The 17,227-nt window shown below is 43.1% G+C and overlaps 1 pseudogene; it reads right to left on the minus strand.

Annotated features, from left to right (window-relative positions):
* Positions 1-15,175: 15,175 nt before the first annotated feature.
* On the minus strand, positions 15,176-16,712 carry LOC129018282 (eukaryotic initiation factor 4A-I-like; annotated as a pseudogene).
* Positions 16,713-17,227: the final 515 nt, after the last annotated feature.

The following is a 17,227-nucleotide window of genomic DNA, read 5'->3' on the forward strand; positions in this document are numbered from 1 at the left end:
GTGCCTCATACAAGTCAGTTATTTTTATGTCTACTCTACCACATTCAAAGTAATGTGCAAAATGAAACCATAAATGTTCTAGAAAGAAAATGAGTACTATTATGATTGTGGGTGGTAGAGGACTTCCTAAATACGGCCCTAAGGGTGGAAAACAGGAAGGAAAAGATAATCCTTCTGACTACCAAAACAAAACAAAAAGCCCATCAAATTTTTTTTTTTTTGAGACAGGGTCTCCCTCTGTTGCCCAGGCAGTGCAGCAGCACGATCTCGGCTCACCCACAGGCTCCTCCTCTCAGGTTTGAGCAATTCTGTGTCAGACTCTGGAGTACCTGGGATTACTTACAGGCACACTCTGATTTTTGCTTTTTTTTTTTTGAGACGGCGTTTCGCTCTTGTCGCCCAGGCTGGAGTGCAATGGCGCAATATTGGCTCACTGCAACCTCCACCTCCCAGGTTCAAGTAATTATCCTGCCTCAGCCTCCTGAGTAGCTGGGATTACAAGCACCCGCCACCATGTCCAGCTAATTTTTGTATTTTTAGTAGGCGTGGGGTTTCACCATGTTGGCCAAGCTGGTCTCGAACACCTGACCTCAGGTGATCCACCCGCCTCGTCCTCCCAAAGTGCTGGGATTATAAGCGTGAGCCAATGCACCCAGCCCTAATTTTTGCATTTTTCTAGAAACAAGGTTTTACCATGTTGGCCAGTCTGGTCTCAAACTCCTGGCCTCAAGTGATTCACCTGCCTTGGCCTCCCAAAGTGCTGGGATTACAGGCATCAGCCACCGCATCTGGCTCACCGTACTTTTTGATGGCAAAATCTCTTCACAAAGTCGAAACACAAACGGCAAACTGGGGGAAATACTGGCAATATATGTAATAGACAAATAGTTAATGGTCTCTTACTAATCTATGAGGAAAAGGTGGATACGGCAATAGAAAAATGCACCAAGAACATTAACAAACAGCCCCGCTGTGATGGCTCACGCCTGTAAACCCAACACTTTGAGAGCCCACAGCAAGAGGATTGCTTGAGTCCAGTAGTTTGAGACCAGCTTGGGCAACATGGCAAAACCCCGTCTCTACCAAAAACAAAAACAAAACAAAACAAAACATAAACAAAAAAGAGTTTACAAATATATAAATAAGGGGGGATGGCGGGGTGCGATGGCTCACGCCTGCAATCCCTTTGGGAGGCACTTTGGGAGGCCGAGGTGGGCGGATCACCTGAGGTCGGGAGTTCGAGACCAGCCTGACCAACATGGTGAAACCCCATCTCTACTAAAAACACAAAATTAGCCAGGCGTGGTAGCACATGCCTGTAATCCCAGCTACTCGGGAGGCCGAGGCAGGAGAATCGCTTGAACCTGAGAGGCAGAGGTCGCGGTGAGCCAAGATTGTGCCATTGCACTCCAGCATGAGCAACAAGAGTGAAACTCTGTCTCAAAAAAATAAAACAATAAAAAAAATAAAATCGATGAGGAGGGACGTTTGACCTCCTTAATAAAGAATATAAACGAAAAGAAATCTCATTTATCAAATATTAAATTAGTACAATACTAATTCCATTTCACTAAGCATACTTTTGTTTTTTGTTTTGTTTTGTTTTGTTTTTGAGATGGAGTCCCCCTCTGTCACCAGGCTGGGGTGCAGTGGTGCGATCTCAGCTCACTGTAACCTCCAACTCCCAGGTTCAAGCAATCCTCCTGCCTCAGCCTCCTGAGTAGCTGGGACTACAGGTGTGCACCACCATGCCCAGCTAATTTTTTGTATTTTTGTAGAGACGGGGTTTCACCACGTTAGCCAGGATGGTCTCCATCTCTTGACCTCGTGATCCACCCACCTCAGCCTCCCAAAGTGCTGGGGTTACAGGCGTGAGCCACCACGCCCCAACTTGTGTTTTTTTTTGAGATGGAGTCTCGCTCTGTCACCCAGGCTGGAGTGCAGTGGCACGATCTCGGCTCACTGCAAACTCTGCCTCTCGGGTTCACGCCATTCTCCTGCCTCAGCCTCCCGAGTAGCTGGGACTACAGGCACCCGCCACCATGCCCGGCTAATTTTTTTGTATTTTTAGTAGAGACGGGGTTTCACTGTGTTAGCCGGGATGGTCTCGATCTCCTGACCTGGTGATCTGCCCGCCTCGGCCTCCCAAAGTGCTGGGATTACAGGCCTGAGCCACCGCGCCCGGCAATTTGTTTATTTTTAGTAGAGACAGAGTCTGGTCATGTTGCCCACACTCATCTTGAAATCCTGGGCTCAAGTGATCCTCCCGCTTTGGCCTCCCAATACGCCAGAATTATAGGTGCCCGGCCTTATTCCTTTTTATGGCTGAATAATATTCCATTGTATGTATTAATATATATCACATTTTTGTGGTGGCATGCACCTGTAGTCCCAGCTACTTGGGAGGCTGAGGCAGGAGAATCACTTGAACCTGGGAGGTGGAGGTTGCAGTGAGCTGAGATCACGCTGCTGCACTCCAGCCTGGGTGACAGGGTCAGACTCTGTCTCAAAAAAAAAAAAAGAAAAAAAAAAGGAAAATAATATATACCACCTTTTGTTTATGCATTCATCTTTGATGGACTTTTGAGTTGTTTCCAGCTTTTGGTTATTGTGAATAACGCTACTATGTTTGAGTCCCGGCTTTCAACTCTTTTGGCTATACACCTGGCTGTAGAATTGCTGGACCATATGTTTATTCTGTGTTTAACTTTTTGAGAAACTGCCAAACTTGTTTTTGTTTTAAATGTCAGGTTTATTAAGAAATGATTTATATGCAGTAGAATTCACTTTTTAGGTATACAGTTCTATGAGGTTTTTTTTTTTTTTTTTTTTTTTTTTGAGACAGAGTTTCACTCTTGTTGCCCAAGCTGGAGTGCAATGGCACGATCTCAGCTCACCACAACCTCCGCCTCCCAAGTTCAAGCGATTCTCCTGCCTCAGCCTCCTGAGTAGCTGGGATTACAAGCATGTGCCACCACGCTCGGCTAATTTTGTATTTTTAGTAGAGACAGGGTTTCTCTATGTTTGTCAGGCTGGTCTCGAACTCCCAACCTCAGGTGATCTGCCCGCCTCTCAAAGTGCTGGGATTACAGGTGTGAGCCACCGCACCCAGCCAGTTCTATGAGTTTTGCCCAAAACATGCAGTTGTATAACTGTTACCACAATCAAAATATAGTATAGCTCGGCCAGGCGTGGTGGCTCACACCTGTAATCCCAGCACTTTGGGAGGCCACAGTGGGTGGATCACCTGAAGTCAGGAGTATGAGACCAGCCTGGCCAACAGGCAAAACCCCATCTCTACAAAATACAAAAATTAGCCGGGCATGGTGGTGGGCGCCTGTAGTCCCAGCTACTTTGGAGGCTGAGGCAGGAGAATCGTTTGAACCCGTGGGGCAGAGGTTGCAGTGAGCCAAGATTGTGCCATTGCACTCCAGCCTGGGCGACAGGGCAAGACCCTGTCTCAAAAACAAACAAACAAACAAACAAACAAAAAGATATAGTACAACTCCATTCCCCAAAAGTCCTCTGTGCTCCTTTGTAGTTCACCGTCTGCCCTTACCCCTTGGCAACTACTGACCTGATTTCTGTCCTTACAATTTTTTGTTTTTTAGTCGGAATCTTGCTGTGTTGCCTAGGCTGGAGTGCAGTGGTGCAATCTTGGCTCACTACAACCTCCGCCTCCTGGGGTCAAGTAATCCTCCCACCTCAGCCTTTCAAGTAGCTGGGACGACAGGTGCGTGCCACCACACTCAGATAATTTTTGTATTTTTTGTAGAGACAGGGTTTCACTATGTTGCCCAGGCTGGTCTTGAACTCCCAGGCTCAAGTGATCCTCTCGCCTTGGCCTCCCAAAATACTGGGATTATAGCCATGAGCTACTACACCCAGCCTGCCCCTATAATTTGATTTTTCCAGAATGTTATATAAATGGAACCACTGGAGCTCGGCTTCTTTCATTCAGCACAGTGTATCTGAGATTCATCCAAGGGAGTGTAGTAATCATTTGCTCCTTTTACTGTGGTGTAGTATTCCATTGTATGACTGCACTATGTGGACTTATCCATTCAACAGTTGATGAACATCCATTTTTTAATTGTTTTTTGGAGACAGGGTCTTGCTTTGTCACCCAGGCTGGAGTGCAGTGGTGCGATCTCAGCTTACTGCAACCTCTGCCTCTTGAGTTCAAGCGATCCTCACACCTCAACCTCCTGAATAGCTGGGATTAAAAGTATGCGCTGCCACACCAAGCTAATTTTTGTATTTTTTGTAGAGACAGGGTTTCACTATGTTGCCCAGGCTGGTCTTGAACTCCCAGGCTCAGGCGATCCTCTCGCCTTGGCCTCCCAAAATACTGGGATTATAGTCATGAGCCACTACGCCCAGCCTGCCCCTATAATTTGATTTTTCCAGAATGTTATATAAATGGAACCACTGGAGCTTGGCTTCTTTCAGCACAATGTATCTGAGATTCATCCAAGGGAGTGTAGTAATCATTTGCTCCTTTTACTGCGGTGTAGTATTCCATTGTATGACTGCACTACATGGACTTATCCATTCACCAGTTGATGAACATCCATTTTTTATTTTTTTTTCGAGACAGGGTCTTGCTCTGTCACCCAGGCTGGAGTGCAGTGGTGCGATCTCGGCTTACTGCAACCTCTGCCTCTTGAGTTCAAGCGATCCTCCCACCTCAACCTCCTGAATAGCTGGGATTAAAAGTGTGCGCCGCCACACGTAACTAATTTTTGTATTTTTAGTAGAGACGGGGCTTCGCCATGTTGGCCAGGCTGGTCTCGAACTCCTAACATCAAGTGATCCGCCCGCATGAGCCACCACGCCTGGCCTATAAAGCAATCTTGCGTCTCTGCTCCCCCCGCCCTGCTACAGTCCTTTTCTCTCTGCATATCTGCTTTTTTTTTTTTCCCTGTGCTCCACTTGACAAGCGGAATATGGCTGCTATGTAGCTCCCAGTCCACATGTTAAAATCCCAGCCACCTTTGAACTGATTCGCTGCTTCTCAGTCCAATCCTAAATTTCCAGTGAAACAATCTAGTAATCATCTGAGTTGGAGCTGTGGTCCATACAGCCATGGCCAGGAAGGCAGAGTCAGATAGAAGCGAAATGGCTCCCAAGAACCCACTCCAGTGATGTGATCTGTGGGTATGCTTCCCAGAGAAAAGGCATGGCTACGAGGCTGGGGAAATAACCCAAAACATAAAGCAAATCTGTTTATTGCTCTGATATTTGGATTATTTGAAGTTCAGGATTTTTTTTTAATTTTTATTTATTTTTTGTGTGTGTGATGGAGTCATACTCTGTCACCCAGGTTGGAGTGCAGGGGTGCGATCTCAGCTCCCTGCAACCTCTGCCTCCCAGGTTCAAGCGATTCTCCTGCCTCAGCCTCCCAAATAGCTGGGATTACAGGCACATACCACCATGCCCAGCTAATTTTTGTATTTTTAGTAGAGTTGGGGTTTCACCATGTTGGCCAGGATGGTCTCGATCTCTTGACCTCGTGATCGCCTGCCTCGGCCTCCCAAAGTGTTGGAATTACAGGTGTGAGCCACCGTGCTCAGCCAGGAAAGTTTTGTTTTCTTTTCTTTTTGAGACGGAGTCTCACTCTGCACTCTGTTGCCCAGGCTGAAGTGCAGTGGCATAATCTCGGCTCACTGCAACCTCCACCTCCCGGCTTCAAGCGATTCTTCTGCTTCAGCCTCCCAAGTAGCTGGAACTACAGGCACCCGCCACCAGGCCCAGCTAATTTTTTGTATTTTTAGTAGAGATGAGGTTTCACTATGTTGGCCAGGCTGGTCTCGAACTCCTGACTTCATGATCCGCCCGCCTCTGCCTCCCAAAGTGCTGGAATTACAGGCATGAGCCACTGCGCCTGGCCAACCACGAATGTTTTAAAGAAAATAATTCCAGTTACGTTTTTGTAAAATGAAGTTTGCATGACCATGGCCAGTTCATATAGCAGGGTGGAAACAAGAGACCACTTCTCGTGGGCAGCCCAAATGACCATCCTCTCAGATCCCAGCTGCACCAAATCTCAGATCCCAGCTGCACCAAATCTCCGTACCTTTGCAGTCTTTAAGGTGCAGTCAACTCAAAATTAAGTAGTGAGTATTAACTTTTGCTTCCAGGGCTCCCAAGCAGAGTCTATTTTTAGGAACAGCTTGGATCTTTGAAAATGCAGCTCAGCCCGGCGTGGTGTCTCACGCCTGTAATCCCAGCACTTTGGAAGGCTAAGGCAGGTGGATCATCTGAGGTCAGGAGTTCGAGACCAGCCTCGCCAACATGGCGAAACCCCATCTCTACTAAAAGTACAGGCATGGTGACACGTGCCTGTAATCCCAGCTACTCAGGAGGCTGAGGTAGGAGAATTGCTTGAATCCGGGAGGCGGAGGTTGCAGTGCGCCAAGATCACGCCACTGTACTCCAGCCTGGATGACAGAGTGACACTCTGTCCCCCCCAAAAACAAACAAGAAAAAGAAAAAAACAAGAAAATAGTACTGATTGCAGAAGACCTGGGTTTGAATCTTGATGCTCTCACTGAACGCTTTGTCATCTTGGGCAAAGCACCCAGCTACTCTCCATCTCTTCATCTGAAAAATGAAAGTAATAATATTTTATTTCTACCTCAAAGGGCTAATTGAGATTCAAATGAAATTATGTAATTAAATAAACAGTACTTTGTAAATTGTACAGAATAGCAAAGTGTGTCACTTGTATATCCACAAACCTCACCAGACTTTGGTACAAATTGGGAAGACAACTGTTGTATACAACACAATGTGGTAGTTAAGAACAAGTTAGTTTCTGCAAATGGTGCTGGAACAATTGGATATTAATATGCAAGAAAGGGAACCGTGATCTATAATGTGTACCATATACAAAAATGAACCTGAAATGAATCATACACCTAAATTTAAACCTAAAGCTATAAACTTTCAGAAGAAAATATTTATAACTTACGGACAGGCAAAAATTTCATAGATAAGACACACAAAAAACATGAACCATAAAAAATGTTTCAATTAGCCTCAATAAATGAAAACCTCTGCCCTCCAAAAACACTGTTAAGAAAATGAAAAAACAAGACACAAATTGAAAGAAAATATTTTTAAAACATACATCTGATAAAAGCTTTGTATCTGGGGCTGGGTGTGGTGGCTCACGTCTGTAATCCCAGTGCTTTGGGAGGCTGAGGTGGGCAGATCACTTGAGGCTAACAGTTCAAGACCAGCCTGGCCAACATAGTGAGACCTCCCCCCCATCTCTATTAAAAATAAAAAAAAGGAAAAAAGTGGGCAAAATATATAAATAGACCTCCACTAGGTAAGACAAAAAGATGGCAAGTACATGAAAAAAGTTCAATGTCATTAGCCATCGAGTGCAAATTAACACCATAATAAGATACCACCACATACTTATTAGAGTGGTTAAAATAAAAATAAGCCGGGCGTGGTGGCTCATGCCTGTAATCCCAGCAATTTGGGATGCCAAGGCGGGAGGATCATGAGGTTAACACGGTGAAACCCCATCTCTACTAAAAAAATACAAAAAAATTAGCCGGGCATGGTGGCAGTTGCCTGTAGTTGCAGCTACTCGGGAGGCTGAGGCAGGAGGATGGTGTGAACCCGGGAGACAGAGCTTGCAGTGAGCCGAGATTTTGACACTGTACTCCAGCCTGGGCGACAGAGCGAGACTCCGTCTCAAAATAAATAAATAAAATAAAATAAATTCATAATACGAAATGTTGTAGAGGATACAGAATAACTGGAAGTTTCATACATATACATTGCAAGTGGGAATGTGAAAAGGGTACAGCCACTTTGGGAAATAGGCAGTTTATTATTTTTTAAAATTTATTATTATTATTATTATTATTATTTTGAGATAGGCTCTTGCTCTATCTCCCAGGCTGGGATGCAGCAGCAGGATCACAGCTTACTACAGCCTTGATCTTCTGGGCTCAATCAACCCTCCCACCTCAGCCTCCTGAGTAGCTGGGACTACAAGTGCACACTACCATGCCCAGCTAATTTTTGTCTTTGTTTCAAAGAGCTGGGGTTTTGCCTGCGCTGGTCTCCAACTCCTGGGTTCAAGTGATCAGCTCTCCTTAGCCTCCCAAAGTGCTGAGATAACAGGTGTGAGCCATTAGCCAGGCGTAATGACACATGCCTGTAATCCCATACACTTGGGAGGCTGAGGCATGAGAATCGCTTGAACCCAGGAGGTGGAGGTTGCAGTGAGCCGAGATCGTGTCACTGCTTTCCAGCCTGGGCAACAGAGCAAGACTCCGTCTCAAAAAAAAAAAAAAAAGAAAAAGAAATGATAAAGATTGCTTTGCTGGTCCTGGTTCCAGATGCTTTCAGGACCCTGCTGCACACCTGTCCATCAGTGCTATGAAAGCACCTCTCCATCCTTTCAAAACTGCCCTTTTTTTTTTTCTTAGGCTCACTCAAATGGGTTTCTGTTCTTTAGAACCAAAGAGTCCTACCTACCACAACAGAGGTAAAAAGAGTTATCATGGAGTAGAAAGACCAGGCTTGGACCCAGCCCATGGGGACTGAGAAGCAGAGCTGACTTTTTGGGCAATGGGTGCCGTGAGCCAGAGACAGAATCCTCCCCTCTTCTGCTCCTCATAAAATAAATCACATGAAAGGTTTAGGCCAGCTGAGTGAACATTAGCTATACAAAGTGAACAAGGGAGGGTATTATCCAGGTTAAACTATCATTTGTTTCCAGCTGGGAAGGAGCAGAGAGGATGAAGAGGAGGAGAGAGGAGAAACTGGGAGGAAGAAAAGGCAGTGGAGGAGGGGAGGAAAAAAACTGACATGATACCGTGCCAGAAAATGCTTATATATTCACATTTGGAGGCTTCTTACCTTCGGATGAAAAATGCTCGTCAATTGCCAGGTATTTGTTTGTAAATTAGGAATTTATAGTACATTTAAGTTTACTGTAAATAAATGAACCTTCCATAAAATCAGCTTTCTGACACATTTCCAGACATTTCTCCAAAGCAGCCCATGAGAAATCCTGACTCTCTTTACCAGCAGAATTAAATAGGAGTTTTAGTTTCTCTGCTATGTTCCTGCCTTTGCCGTTAGCTGGGATGAACAGAATGAATGATGCGCAGAGGCGGGTGAGACAATGGGGCTGATTCATGGTTTGGGAAAACAGGGAATTGTCACAGAGCTAACACTGGCCCTCCTTTTTGCCGAGGACACTGCCATGTTTAGCTGAAAGCATCTTGCTTGGATTCTTCCAACCACTGGGTAAGCATCTAAATGAGAAAAGCAATATGGGGCTCCCAGGATCCCTGGGGACGCTTAAAACAATCCTGAGATACCCTGGCAAAGGTTGTGATCTTTGTAAACAAGCAGAGAGATGTTTTTCAAACAGCTGTTAATTTCATTAAGAAGCCTAATTTTAAGGTCCCAGAACAGGCATTTCTTTTTATGCCAGGATCATCTCTGAGTTTTATATTTGCATGCAGTCCTGGTAGCTTAGCTTGGATGTCAGTGTTAGTTAAGCTTACATTTGGATAGGCATTTTCACTTGAGCTTTGAAAAGAATTTACCCTTAGACTAGACTACATTTGACCAAACTAAAGTTAACGGGCAATTTAGAACTGCTTATTTACATTTTTATCGTTATCATATTGCACAAACTGTTTTGTGACTTTTTCATTGAACGCTATAGTTTGAAAATATTAACTTGTCAACAAATTTTAATCTATAAGATAACTTCAGGACCGGCATGGTGGGTCACGCCTGTAATCCCAGCACTTTGGAAGGCTGAGGCGGGCGGATCACCTGAGGTCAGGAGTTTGAGACCAGCCTGACCAACATGGTGAAACCCCATCTCTACTAAATATACAAAATTAGCTGGGCGTGGTGGTGCATACCTGTAATCCCAGCTATTTGGGAGGCTGAAGCAAGAGAATTGCTTGAACCCAGGAGGCGGGGGTTGCAGTGAGCCAAGATCGTGCCATTGCACTCCAGCCTGGGCAACAAGAGCAAAACTCTGTCTCAAAAAAAAAAAACAAGGCCGGGCGCGGTGACTCATGCCTGTAATCCCAGCACTTTGGGAGGCCGAGGGGGCAGGTGGATCATGAGGTCAGGAGATCGAGACCATCCTGGCTAACACGGTGAAACCCCGTCTCTGCTAAAAAAAATACAAAAAAAATTAGCTGGGCATGGTGGCAGGTGCCTGTAGTCCCAGCTACTTGGGAGGCTGAGGCAGGAGAATGGCGTGAACCTGGGAGGCAGAGCTTGCAGTGAGCCGAGATTGCACCACTGCACTCCAGCCTGGGCGACAGAGCGAGACTCTGTCTCAAAAAAAAAAAAGATAACTTCGAATAGATGTGTAGTGTTTGTGGATGAACCATCATTTGTTTAACCACTCCCTTATTGTTGGACAATTAGTTTTTTTTTTTATTTTTCATAGCAATAAACCATGCTTCAGTAAAAATTATTGTAGATAAATCTTTGCACACTTTCTTATTTTCCTAAAAAGAAATTCTGGGCCCGGTGCAGTGGCTCATGCTGGTAATCCCAGCACTTTGGGAGGCAAAGGTGGGCGGATCACCTGAGGTCAGGACTTCATGGCAAAACCCCATCTCTACTAAAAGTACAAAAATTAGCCAGGCGTGATGGTGGGTGCTTGTAATCCAGGTACTCAGCAGGCTGAGGCAGGAGAATCCCTTGAACCTGGGAGGTGGAGGTTGCGGTGAGCTGAGATCGCACCATTGCACTCCAGCCTAGGTGACAAGAGCGAGGCTCCATCTCAAAAAAAAAAAAAATTCTGGATTTTGCATTGCTGGGTCAGAAGAGAAGCATTTTTTAACGTTGTTTTTTGTTTTCAGACGGAGTTTTGTTCTTGTCGCCCAGGCTGGAGGCAATGGTGAGATTTTGGCTCACGGCAACCTCCGTCTCCCAGGTTCAAGCAATTCTCCTACCTCAGCCTCCTGAGTCGCTGGGATTACAGGGACGCGCCACCACGCCCGGCTAATTTTGTATTTTTAGTAGAGATGAGTTTCTCCATGTTGGTCAGGCTGGTCTCGAACTCCCGACTTCAGGTGATCTGCCTGCCTCGGCCAATGTTTTTGACTCATTTCATACTGAGAAATTGCCCTCTGGAATATAATTTCTACTTTTGCCTAAGCATAAAATTGCTTTCCTTCACAGACACTTGGCTCTACAGTTTAACTTTATTTATTAATTTTCTTTTTTTTAAGTGAATTTTCTTGAGTTTTCCAGGAAAGTGAGCATAAAATCTGCAAATAATAATAATCTTTGGGTTTTTGTGTGTGTGTTTCATCTACTAGATGAGCAAAGTCGCAAGAATTTATGTTTCAGCATTGGTAAGAATGGGGGTAAACGGATGTTCTCAAACCCTATGAGTATACATTGGTAAGTATTTTTGGAGGATAATTTGAGACTGTGAAAAATTTAAAATTGCATATCCTTTCACCTAGTGATTACACTTCTAGAAGATTATTCTTCACAAGTGAGCAAAGATACATGGATATAAGTATTCATTAAGCACTTTTCCTTAAGAGCAAACATTAAAATAAAATAAAAAATTCATCAGTAAGAAATGGTTAAATAGGCCAGGCGCGGTGGCTCATGCCTATAATCCCAGCACTTTGGGAAGCTGAGGTGGCAGATTACTTGACCTCAGGAGTTCGAGACCAGCCTGGCCAACATGGTGAAACCCTGTCTCTACTAACAAAATAAAAATAAACAAAAAAAAAAAACCAGCCAGGTGAGGTGGCAAGTGCCTGTAGTCCCAGCTACTCAGGAGGAGGCTGAGGCAGGAGAATAGCTTGAACCTGGGAGGTAGAAGTTGCAGTGAGCCAAAATCGCACTACTACGCTCCAGCCTGGGCAGCAGAGCAAGACTCTGTCTCCAAAAAAAAAAAAAAGAAAAAGAGCCGGGCACGGTGGCTCATGCCTGTAATCCCAGCACTTTGGGAGGCCGAGGCGGGTGGATCACGAGGTCAGGAGATTGAGACCATCCTGGCTAACACAGTGAAACCCCACCTCTACTAAAAATACAAAAAAAAAAAAAAAAAAAAAACAGCCGAGCGTGGTGGCAGGCGCCTGTAGTCCCAGCTACTCGGGAGGCTGAGGCAGGAGAATGAACCCGGGTGGTGGAGCTTGCAGTGAGCCGAGATCGCACCACTGCACTCCAGCCTGGGTGACAGAGCAAGACTCCTTCTCAAAAAAAAAAAAGAAATGGTTAAATAAATTACAGTAGCTAATACTATGAAATACTGTGCATCCACTAAAGAGAATAAGGTAGATCTCTAGTACCAAACTGGAAACTGGTCCATGAGATTTTGTTAAGTTGATAAAGTATGTTGCAGGATAATAGTATTTTATGATCCCAGTTTTATTTTTCAAAATCCATGTATATACACTCAGAAATATATATGCCTAAGTATGCATAGAAAAGTGTCTGAAAAAGACACATTGAACTGTTGAAGGTGATTACCTCTGAGAAATGAAATAGACAGAATAACAGGAATGTTTACTTTTTACTTTATATGTTGTTTTAACTTTTTTTTCTTTCTTTTTTTTTTTGAGACGGAGTCTCGCTCTGTCGCCCAGGCCAGAGTGCAATGGCGAGATCTCGGCTCACTGCAACCTCCGCCTCCTGGATTCAAGCAATTCTCCTGCCTCAGCTTCCAGAGTAGCTGGGATTACAGGCGTGCACCACCATGCCTGGCTACTTTTTTGTATCTTTAGTAGAGACGGGGTTTCACCATGTTGGTCAGGCTAGTCTCAAACTCCTGACCTCGTGATCCACCTGCCTCGGCCTCCCAAAATGGGATTATAGGCATAAGCCACCACGCCCAGCCATTTTAACTTTTTATGAATATTTATTCCTCTAAAAAAGAGGAAAGTAATGTGTCTCTTCCTTTCCAATTCTGTCATTTCTTTTTCTTATCTTATTGCATTAGATTAGAATTTTGAGAGCAGTTGTTACTATGAATAGTAACAGATGACATCCTTGTCTTGCTCCTGACTTTATTTTATTTTTATTTTTATTTTTATTTTTGAGACCAAGTCTTGCCCTGTTGCCCAGGCTGGAGTGCAATGGGAAGATCTTGGCTCATGGCAAACTCCACCTCCCAGGTTCAAGCAATTCTCCTGCCTCAGCCTCCCGAGTAGCTGGGATTACAGGTGCAAGCCACCATGCCTGGCTAATTTTTTTTTTTTAATCTTTAGTAGAGATGGGGTTTCATCATGTTGGCCAGGCTGGCCTTGAACTCATGACCTTATGATCCTCCCACCTCAGCCTCCCAAAGTGCTGGGATCAGGCGTGAGCCGCTGTGCCCGGCCTTTTTTTTTTTTTTTTTGAGACGGAGTCTTGCTCTGTCACCCAGGCTGGGGTGTAGTGGCTCAATCTCAGCTCACTGCAGCCTCTGCCTCCTGGGTTCCAGTGATTCTCCTGCCTCAGCCTCTCAAGTAGCTGGGATTACAGGCACACTCCACCACTCCTGGCTAATTTTTGTATTTTTAGTAGAGATGGGGTTTCACCACGTTGGCGACGCTGGTCTCCAACTCCTGACCTGAGATGATCCTCCCGCCTTGACCTCCCAAAGTGCTGGGATTACAGGCATAAGCCACTGTGCCCGGCCGTTGCTACTGACTTTAACAGTTACACCTTTGGCCAGATGTGGTGGCTTACGCTTGTAAAGTCCTATTTTAAATCACTCCTTCATAAAACCTCCTTTAAGCCTTCTAGGTGAGAATTAATCTCTTACTCCACTAGTTAAATAAAACTAGCAGAAAGGGACAGAAAGTTTATTTTACCTGGCCAGGTATGGTGGCTCATACCTGTAATCCCAGCACTTTGGGAGGCTGAGGTGGGTGGATCACCCGAGGTCGGGAGTTCGAGACCAGCTTGACCAACATGGAGAAACCCTGTCTCTACTAAAAATACAAAATCAGCCAGGCGTTGTGGCACATGCCTGTAATCCCAGGTACTTGGGAGGCTGAGGCAGGAGAATTGCTTGAACCTGGCAGGTGGAGGTTGCAGTGAGCTGAGATCATGCCATTGCACTCCAGCCTGGGCAACAGAGCGAGACTCTGTCTCAAAAAAAAAAAAGAAAAAGAAAAGAAAGTCTGTTCTACCCTTTGCCTGGCCTATGTAGTGACATGCCAAATAAATTTGATACATCCTTTTGTACTACGTTTCTCCATATTAAAACTTCAAAAATTATATATATATAATTGCCTCAAATATTATATATAATATATAAATCAAAATTATATCTATATCAAAATTATATGTATATTATATATCAAAATTATATCTATTATATATACTATATAAATCAAAATTATATATATCAAAATTATATGTATTATATATAATATATATATCAAAATTATATAATATATAAATCAAAATTATACATATATCAAAATTATATGTGTATTATATATCAAAATTATATGTATATTATATATCAAAATTATATATATTATATATAATATATATAAATCAAAATTATATATATCAAAATTATATATAATATATAAATCAAAATTATATCTATATCAAAATTATATGTATATTATATATCAAAATTATATATATAATATATACTATATAAATCAAAATTATATATATCAAAATTATATGTATTATATATTATATATAAATCAAAATTATATAATATATAAATCAAAATTATACATATATCAAAATTATATGTGTATTATATATCAAAATTATATGTATATTATATATCAAAATTATATATATTATATATAATATCTATAAATCAAAATTATATATATCAAAATTATATATAATATACATAAATCAAAATTATATATAAATAAAAATTATACATATATCAAAATTATATGTATATTATATATATCAAAATTATATATATATTATATATTATATATAAATCAAAATTATATATCAAAATTATATATTATATATAATATATATAAATCAAAATTATATATATATAATTGCCTCAAAATAATTGCCTCAAATTGCCTCAAAAAGTGACACGTATTCAAAGAAAAAATGACAAGATGTCCATTCCTCGGCTCCCTTCCCTCCGCCTTCCTGCTGCTCCTCAGTCCCCCGAGATTGAACCCTGGCTGGGGCTGGGTGGCAGGACAGCCCCTCAGATGAGGTCAGCAACTTTGAGGGACATTTCCTCAATGGAGGTGTTGTAGACCGTTTCGATATCTCAAAGAGTCCTCTTGTCTTCTTCTGTCACCATGTTAATAGCCACACCCTTACGGCCAAACTGTCCACTTCAACCAGCTCTGTGGATATAGTTTTCTCTGTTGGTGGGAAGGTCATAGTTGATGAGTAAAGAAATCTGCGGCACAGCAATGCCTCTGGCCAGCAGGTCAGTGGTAATCAAAACTCTGCTAGAGCCAGAACAAAACTCCCTCATTGGCCAGGCTCGGTGCCTCATGCCTGTAATCCCAGCACTTTGGGAGGCCGAGGCGGGCAGATCACCTGAGGTCAGGAGTTTGAGACCAGCCTGACCAACATGGAGAAACCCCATCTCTACTAAAAGTACAAAATTAGCCAGGCATCGTGGTGGGTGCCTGTAATCCCAGCTACTCAGGAGGGGAGAATCACTTGAACCTAGGAGGCGGAGGTTGTAGTGAGCTGAGATCACGCCATTGCACTCCAGCCTGGGCAACAAGAGTAAAACTCCATCTCAAAAACAAACAAGCAAATAAACAAAAAAACAAAACAAAAACTCCTTCATGATCACATCTTGTTCCTCTTGACCCTTATCTCCAAGCATGGCAGAGACAGTGAAATCTCAAGCATGCAACTTCTCGGGGAGCCGGTCCACCTTCCTTCGGGTGTTGACGAAGACACCTGCCTTGGTGATGGTCAGGGTTTCATGCAAGTCACACAGGATGTCCTGCTTCCACTCCTCTCATTCCACGTTGATGTAGGATTGGCGGATACCCTCCAGGTCAACTCTTCCTTCTTGACAAGAATCTGAATGGGGTCCTCATGAATTTCTTGGTCACCTCAAGCACATCAGAAGGCACTGTAGCTGACAGCAAACTGGATGTTGTTGTTGAGCTTTTGGAATATGTCATAGATCTGGTCCCTGAATCCACAGCTTAACATTTCGTCAGCTTCGTCCAGTACAAATATCTTGATGTATTTGGGAGACAAGTGTCTCCAGTTAAGCATATCAAACACACAGCCAGGGGTACCCCCAATTACATGGGGAGCTTCCATCTGCGGTTTCTGCACCTCAGCACACACGTGAGTGCCCCCTCTACAGGCATGACAGGAGGCACCCACGCAGTCTCCGAGTGCCATGCCCGCCTTCTGTATCTGCTGAGCCAATTCCCGAGTGGGTGCTAGAACCAAAGCCTGGGTGGCCTTTAGATCTAATTCAATCTGTTGCAGAATCGATATGGCAAATGTGGCAGTTTTTCTAGTCCCAGATTGGGCTTGAGTGATCACATCATAACCCTTCATACAAGGTAGAACGGCTCGCTGCTGGACGGTGAGGGCTTCTCAAAATCATAGGCGTAGATGCCATGGAGAAGGGACTCCAAGAGGTTCGTGTCATCAAAGCTGTCTACAATCTCATTCCAGTTACTCTCTATGACGCCTCCAGGCTCCATCCCATTAGGGCCATTGTCTCTAGATCGGGAATCCTGACTCGCTGACATGATCCTTAGAAACATACATACATATATATGTATATATACACACACATATGTATATATACATGATTCTTAGAAATACATACACATAAATGTATGCGTATATGTTACATATGTGTAACATACGCATAGTTACATATATGCAACATATACGCATAGTTACATATATGCAGCATATACGCATAGCTACATATATGCAGCATATACGCATAGTTACATATATGCAGCACATGCGCATAGTTACATATATGCAGCATATACGTATATGTTACATATACATATATGTACCATATATGTGTATATACATATATGTATATATGTATACATATGAGTGTATATATACATACATGATCCTTAGAAACATAGATATGTGTATATATATGCAGACATCCTTAGAAACATATATATGTGTGTATATATACGTATATCTATGTTTCTCAGGATCATGTCTGTATATATATACACATATATATGTGTGTATATATATATTTAATTTTATTAATTTTATTTTTTTGAGACTG

This window comes from Pongo pygmaeus, chromosome 19 (genome assembly GCF_028885625.2).
Source record: "Pongo pygmaeus isolate AG05252 chromosome 19, NHGRI_mPonPyg2-v2.0_pri, whole genome shotgun sequence".
Classification (NCBI taxonomy): Eukaryota; Metazoa; Chordata; class Mammalia; order Primates; family Hominidae; genus Pongo; species Pongo pygmaeus.